The sequence below is a fragment of the Solanum dulcamara genome, chromosome 6 (assembly GCF_947179165.1).
Source record: "Solanum dulcamara chromosome 6, daSolDulc1.2, whole genome shotgun sequence".
Classification (NCBI taxonomy): domain Eukaryota; kingdom Viridiplantae; phylum Streptophyta; class Magnoliopsida; order Solanales; family Solanaceae; genus Solanum; species Solanum dulcamara.
The window spans coordinates 23,915,478-23,924,138 of NC_077242.1; the positions used below are offsets into that span (position 1 = coordinate 23,915,478).

The 8,661-nt window shown below is 38.5% G+C and overlaps 1 pseudogene; it reads right to left on the minus strand.

Annotated features, from left to right (window-relative positions):
• Positions 1-7,274: 7,274 nt before the first annotated feature.
• On the minus strand, positions 7,275-7,394 carry LOC129893704 (5S ribosomal RNA; annotated as a pseudogene).
• Between the last annotated feature and the right edge of the window lie 1,267 nt (positions 7,395-8,661).

Genomic DNA, 8,661 nt, shown 5'->3' on the forward strand with positions numbered 1-8,661 from the left:
GATTCACAAATGATTCATGAAAGTAATGAATGGTGCTTCCAAGGATGTTTCAAGTAAGTATAAATGGTTGTAAATGTATTTAATCACACATTCATGCAAGGGTGAAAGTTTGCCTCACCTACACACAGATTTATAAAGATGAAAGGTTTTCTCATACTAGTATGAATCGTGATGTTAATGAGCTACTCTTGTAACTATTTTATGATGTGGATTGGTATGTATTCTTTCCTTTTCTAATATTATTAATTACTATAATTTATGAATTTTGTTTGGATATTAACTAAGTACTGAGAGAACTTTGAGGTGGAGTTGCAGTCAGGAAGCTCAAGTAGCAACCTAAGGGAACTCTAGTAGCAGCCTCTAGTCCCTAACTACGTGGCCCTATAGGTTTGCCTTAATTGGCATAACTAGTGGATCCACAAATAGTTCAATGTTAAATGATATTTTCACGGAGTCTACCTTGGCAAATAGCCCTCTCTTTTCGGTGTTGGAGTAACATTGAATTCCATTTTATAGCTTGCATGGTCTTAAATGACGGTTAAAGGCTATATCCCATAAATGAACTTTGTTTTCTTCTTATGTGTCCTTATGATGATCTCAAATGATATATTGACATATGTTTTGACTTATGATTTCAAATCTCATGCTTTTAAATGATTATTGGTATTGCATCACATGTTTTATGCTCATCATGGTATCATGGATACATTATGCATATTTTTTACATACTTCGTACATTCCACGTACTAACACATATTTGTTGCCTACATTGTATCATAATATAAGGCTCGATGATCATCACACTCACCCCAAATTCACATAAATTAATATACAGTTCCATATTCAAGCTCAATCAAAAGAATAGGAACCCGTAGCCTAACTTTAGGCCGACCACTCCTTATCACTATTTCACTTTCTATAAAGCATATTTCATTAAAGTTCTATGATTCAGAGTGTCCTTTCCTATTTGATCCCTTCGAATTACCCGCTTCAAATCAAGTCTCTAGAGATTTTCCCATCTGTACAGCCTCTGAACGCTGCCACACTCTCAAAAATAGAATCAAAGCATCAATACAATCATTTAGACACTATATTCACTTAAAATAGAGATAAACCAATTTTGGAGTCTAAAATGAGAATGTGGGACCTATGCCATAAGTTCCAGAATTGACTATGTCAAGAGATTCTAATTATCTTCACAAATTTTGCTGCAAAATAGAACACGATTCAGGGCTCGAAATAGCCCAAATGAGTATCATGAATAAATCTCTATTAAAAGCTAAATAAAGAGATATGGAAGCCCCTTTGGGGGTAAATGTACCATAAAAAGGTCCCACATCAATCCACAAACACACCATCATATTCTCGCAATCTCGTCGAATACACCAAACCTTCAATCACCAAAATTGGAGGTAAAACAAGAGAGATATTACACTTTGAATATTTTTAGGAAAAGTTTATTGCTTCTGGTCTTTTAAATAAAGACCAAAAGGATGCCTTCATTGTGAAAGCGTCAAGACGGGCCTACGAATGTGGAGTTTCACTTTGCTGGCCTTCACGAATGTAGGGTAAGGGCCTTCGATCATGCAAGGCAAGATTCTTAGCCATCGCGAACACAGCCATATCTCGCTAATGCGGAGGCCAACTTTCATGGCCATCAAGAATGTGGCCAAGGTCTCTGTGAATGCGAAGACTAATGGTGTCCTGCACCAGCTGAGTTGTATCAGCTGGTTTTGGCCAAGTCCAAACTTCCCAACATTGTTCATGGAATTTGTTTAGAATTCTGTGTGTGCAAATGAACTATGCTACCCCATAAAATTCGACATTCGAATCTCAACAATGATGATAGTGTTACACCCTACACTATTGAACCTTGAAATGTGTCCCTAATCTTCTTAAAATTAGCCATGAGATCCCTACTATCCACACACATTAAATAACTCGAAGGAAAGAAGAATGTGATACCTCATGAGAGGGAAGGTTGGAAAAAGAATCATAGGAATCCAGAATGAATTGGAGGCCAAGAAATAAGTCTTAGGAATTGAATTACCTACGTAAGCTACTATCTTAGAAGTCTTACATACCTAAGATACTTGAGGACATACCAAGCTTACGTAGCATGCATTACACAGGTTTTTAAAATAAGATGAGATTACGAACCCACGGAGAAGAGGAGAAGATGACACGTGGCAGCCTAGGAAGGCGACACATGGCAGGACCTCACGCAAGCAGGTGACCTACCTGCTTGGGGTCAAGTATTTGACCCACCTACTTAGGGGTAGGCCCCACCAAGGACACGTGGCATCCCCTAACTAGTTGCATGGTTACATTGGCCCAATAAGGTATGGACACGTGTCCCCTTATGGGGATGACATGTGTCACCTCCCCAAAATAGCACATAAAGGTATGTTAATGACTCTTAAGTCATTCATTTTCAGAAAAAAGGAAACCAAAGAGAAGAGAGAACAAACGTGAAGCAAGAAAAGGATTAGCTACGACTTTGGCCAAGTTTAAGGTGAGTTCTTCTATTTTCCTCCTTGAATTAATTATCTACAATGTTTTTCAACCATGTGGGGGTGTATACATGTGTCTTAGGATGCCTACGGAACCATGGTTGCAGTTTACACTTGGAAACAAATAAGAGAAAGTTGAAGGAGAAAATGTTAAGAACTAATTAACAAACTCATTTTTGGAAGGGACTGTTGTTAGTAATATTGGTATAACTTCTTGTGTACAGATTCATTTCGTATTATTTAATATGTTTTTGAAATTTATTTCATAGGTACATAACTTTCATTTAGAATTTCAAGTCCAGTTTTATTTTTAGCTTCTCAAAAAAGGTTGATGAAGTGTAGAGGAGGTACTGCCCAGATTTGGGGTTTGGAAATCTTACACGGATTATTGTTTGTGTTTTGGGCATATATTTCTGTACAAAATTGATGTATGGGTGATTCGAAATTGTATGTGACCCTAAGACACATGTATATAACTTTCATGAGGACATAAATCCTGTTTCCATCCATTACCCCTTCGAAATGAAGCAACAAGGTAAAACAGTAAGCTGTCCAGAATTCACATTTTGATAGTTTTGAGTGAGTTATTGCTGCAGGGGTGTAATGTATTGTTGCAGGGCCTAAATGCATTCTAAAAGGGATGTGGATGCTACTGGTTGCATCCACACGAACCCTTATTGCGTATAATGAAAGGCATTACAAAATAAAGGCTAGACGCCCTATTGTGATATCGTATTTTTGAATAAGTCATTTAGAGGTTATGTTGTATATTGTTGGTGTGGATTACTTAAACATATGCTACAGGTTGTTGTTGTTAGTTGATTGTAGGTCTTAGGGACCTAATTGAAAATTTGGATAGGGTACATTATAGGGGAGATGCTACCCAATTTTTGTTAACGCCTTAACAAACTAAAGAACTAGTCGAGGAAATGACTAAGGAAATAGATTCCATTAATACTAAGGTGTAACCTAAGATGCTGGAAATCTAAGAGTAGTTGATATGCATATTACTTTCATGTTGAATAGGTTCAAAGGACGGCGAGGCAAACAGGAGAAGGAATAATTTAGATAAGGTATGTGAAGCTTCTCTTGGTATGTTTTTGGTAAAGGTATGTAAAGCCTATCTTTTCTCTTTTGTCATGTCTTAGATGTAAGCAGGATATGATATGAGTTTTGGGGGTAATTCCATTCCAAGGTTCTGAATATGACTTCAGGACCCTCACTCACTTTTGAATGTTTAACTTTAAAGTAGTAAGATGCTATCTTCGAGTCTTTTATATGACTGTATAACAATTGATTCGACTAAACTCTTATTTGTAAAAAAAGAAAGGCTCTGAGATAATCAATGCTCGAACTGCTATAAGATATTTCACATTGGCATACATCTAAGATTTCTAAAAACTCCTTTTTACATAGTCCTTAATGATAGTTAGGGAGTATACGTCAGATACCTTCTGCCCTGATCCCCAGGTGATGGTTCACTTGATGAATTCATTGAGTCTCAGATAATGATTTAAACTATGTTTTGTTTCTTACTACTCTACTCGTGTATACTGTAACACTTCTTTCACCGAGTCTCGGGCTGGGTCTGTTATCGTGCACAACTCACTGCATTATCCACCTAGCACTTTACTAGAGGGTCGGGTACCTATGTATATATATATGATAATGATATGTTGTAATAAGATGACGATGGCACGGGGCCTGATACTGATACTACAGACATGATTCACCGGATCGCTGAAAGGGCCAGCTATATTGTATAATTTGAGCATCCATGCTTTTATGACTCACAGAGGATAGGTATAGGTTTCCAATTTTGATAGTTTATCCCCTGTTTCTCTACTTTAGATATGCTTCCAGTTGTATTATGTTATGTTTTACATACTCAGTACATATGTCGTACTGACCCCCTTTGTTTGGGGGCTGCGTTCATGCCCGAAGGTACAGATACAGGTTTTGGGAGTCCGTCAACTTAGAATTCCATGCATCTTAGTTGGAAGAGGCTCTATTGTATCAGAGCCTAGTTTTGGCACTAGCCACAGATGTATATCCTCGTTTTATTTATTCAGGGGTACGACAGAGGCCTTGTCCCGCCATATGTTATCATTATTATTTTTAGAGGTCTGCAGATATGTATATGTGGGTTGTGTATGTCAGTTTGATTCAGCTGGGTCTACCTGATATATGATATACGTGATTATGTTATGGCATCCTTGTTGGCTTACATACCCTATCATGTTGTGATACAAATGAAAAAGGCTACAGGTTTATGAAAATGTTATCGCCAGTGGGGCTCTATTGCATGATATTATCTTATTTACGATTCAATGTGACCACAGCTAATAGATATGTGTACGGGGGGTCCAGGTCGGACCCTAGTCGCGGCCTACGGGGTTAGGTTGTGACAGAAGTGGTATCAGACCAGTTCGTCCTTGGATTGTCTGCAGACTGTGTCTAGTAGAGTCTTGGTTATCGATGTGTTGCGTGCCACATCTATAAACAGGAAGCTACAGGACATTTAGGATGTTACCTTTCTTCTACATCTGACATCATGCTTTAGATCCGAGTCATAGGAAAATTCCTTATACTAACATTGGATCTTAACATAAGGACGACGTCAACCAAAGGAAGTAGTTGACGATGTGGAAAGTTACGAAGCATGTAGGTAAGTAAAGTAAAGCCACGGAAGATATCTGTTTGGTAAGGTATTGAACTAATATTGAAATGTAAAGTTTAAACCTGAAAAAAAGGCAGACAGGAAATGCCACAGATGCAGTTTGAAGTTGGACATACGAGGTAAGTCTAGTATTTTTATATTATTATTAATATTGAAAGCCCCGTGTGGCTGTGGTGTAAGATGATATTGAAAGCCTTGTGTGGCTGTGATGGGATATGAATATATATATATGTTGGCCCTGTGAGGCGTTGTTGGTATTTTCTGCATGCAGGTTATGGGATAGTAAGAAGTGTAGAGGAAACTCTGCTGAAATTTTCCTAGAATGGGGAAAAGGAAATGAAACATAGATTTTTGAGATGTCTGAGAAGTTGATACCAAGTACCCCTACTGTGTTTAACTAAAGCTGTAAGAGGTACCCTTCAGGTCATTGATAAGGGGCACCCTTTTCACTTGAAGAATTTTGTTTCGGAGGAACAAAAGCTTATTTAAGTAGTAAAGTTCAGACTATGGTATTTCTAGCCGTATTTGTACTATAGGAATATAAACAGAGGGCTCAGGGTGAATGATAAGATGTCCCGCGAATGAGTTTCACTATTTTTGGAAAAAATACCAAGCCCTCAACTCCTGTTGTAAATTTGACGAGTTGTTCATAACTCGAAGATAAACTCGGAATGAGACCAGGAGGGTCAAGTATTAAACTAAGTACTGTGATGTTTAAGAGGTTCTGATTTCTTTCAAAAATGGTTGAAAAATAATATGATAACAGTTTATAGTTCTCCACCGTCTAATTGGGAAAAGAACTCCTAACGGAAGCATCTCAAGGAGATGTCCGGGACTGAATACGAATACGAATTAAAAGGGGAATATGTAAGTATGAATTGACCAGTGTGATACGAGTATGCAGGAATAAAGTGAAACCACTAGTAAGAAGCACTTAGTACGCGTTGACTAAGTTAAAGTCATGCGTTGAGAACGTAGTAAGAGCATGGGGCTTAAGATATAAAAAAATGACGCGTGTACACAACGTCGCCCCAGAAATAGTGGAACCCTTAAGGGACGAGGACGACAAACTTAGGGAATAATTGGTGTAACCTACATTCACCCCAAGGAATAAAGGATATAGGTTGGGGTAAAACTACTACTTCAAGAAAACCTTAATAGTTATCGTCGAAATACTAGCACTGCCTAATTGGAATTGGAACGACTATAGGCGCTAAGTAATTCTTGGAAATGGAAAAGTAGAAGGTGGCCTTGGACGAGTTGTCCCCTGGTCACATTATTCAAGTACCGATTAGTAGACAAGACATCACATTAGATATGGAAAGGTTCTCGTCGCTTTGTAATTTAGTCAAGGCTCCGTACACGGATAGTCAGGTTATAAAATATACAGATAGACGAAGACATGATGCAGTATCAAATAGATTGGTGAAAGGAATTGGACAAAAATTGAGATTGGACATAGAGATGTAGAACAAAGTACAGATAAATGAAAGTATGATTACCCTCTAAAGGGGGGAAGTTAATGAGAAAATGGAAAAAGTAAGGTGAAGGCAATCGATATGGGAATATATCTGAGATGGACGTCTAATCTTCAATAAGATATCTTGCCGAACCAAGTTAGAAAGGTCCGGAAGCCGCCAATAATTAAATGGAAGCCAGAATGCTACATAAGGCAGTGTTAAGAAGTTTGTGACAAGACCCTGAACAACATAATACTAGAAGGCGGCTGTGTATAAAAATAAAAGAGTGTAACTATGACAGGATATCAACCAACTTAAGAGACATTACGAAGGATAATGACAGCATGCTAGACCAAAAGCCAAAATATTGACTATAGCATTAGTCGCAAATGATGTTGCGATAGATTAATAACCACAGAAAAAGGAATAGAAAGCCTCCTGTGGTAGAAAATGAGGAGAACACAAAGTGAATAGAGGATAGTGGAGCTAAAGGTCTACGCCGATACTGGATGCAAGATAACAGACGAAAGGACAGGGCAAAACATAAAGACTCGCGAGACAACGCTAAGGTAAATCTGGAGCTGAGTTGAGTGACCCACACATTATGGCAAGGATTACAATGAAACGTGACACGAAGACTTCCCAGGGAGGTCACCCATCCCAGTATTACTCTCGCCCCAGCACTCTTAACCTCAAAATTCTAATAGAACTTAATGTGTTAGTGCTGGTATGATCACGCGAGATGGAAGAATCGGAACTAGCAGCGGAGGAACAACATGAGATTATGTTCCTGGAATACTATACATTACGTTAAAGCAATTGTGACAAGGGCTTAAGAAAAATAAGAAGGATTAGCTAATTGCTAACTGACGACACATTCAAATGCCACAGCTCTTCAACATAGTACTAGTTAATGAGAGGAAAACCACAGAATGACTATATGGGACAGTGGGCGAGGGAATTTCGACACCACTTGGTAGCTAACTTTGAGGGCAAAAACGCAGAACCCAAAAGGTAAGGGTACCAGCTGATGTAATTTACGAATGACAGGAAGCAATGCCCAAGTTCGAAAATTTCACAATATGACCAGGACTACAAGACTCATTTCACACTCCAGCGCCAGATGAATCTGGAGGGAATGTTACTTGTGGATTAACGATGTTAGTCCCTTCTCTTTCGATCAAAGGTTACCTACTCTACCGAGAAGGTGTAAAATTATAGAGTAAAAGAGTGGTAGGACCTTACGGAGTCCCTACAACTATTATCCCAAGTGAAGGAGCCCAAGTTGCAATCAACTACCGAGAAATGCGAAAGTAGGTTAAGCCAAACTACCGAGATGGAATTAGTACTACGGGTAAGGTAAGACATGGCCACGATTGGACTAAAGACCTACCCCAACATCGAATGTAGTATAAGAGAGAGAAAGGCAAGGTAAGACATGAGAACTAACGAGATAACACTGGGATATTTCTTGTACCCTTTCATAATCTTGTAAAGATAAAGAATGACATAAGATAATGGGTCTAGAGGATTACAAGCGGGGGTAGCCAACCCTAAGGATTGGAAAAACAGGGGAAGAAGGACCCAAAATATCGAATGCCAGTTAAAGTTCTGAAAAGAGTCGAGAAGGACTATACGAGGCTAACGGTTCCCAAATTATTAACATCGTTTTGAACCTATTTTGTACTCTGTAAGAGTAGGGTTCTATATGGGTTATTATGAGTAGGCTAATAAATCAGCCTATTTGCTTTCAATCAAGAGCACCTATGCAGCTAATATTAGGTGTATTTATACAACATGGAGGTAGTAAGGTTCCGTGAGGTTTCCCCAACTAATATCTTAGATGGAAGAACTTCAATTAAGATTAATATTTGGACATCAGTCTAAGAAGAGATCGGGAATACAGGTAGGTCTTAGTACCCCAGTTTTTCCCTCGAGCTGCTGAATAGACTGAGCATACTATCAGACGTTAGAAGATATATTGCGGACTAATATGGTTGGCTTTAAG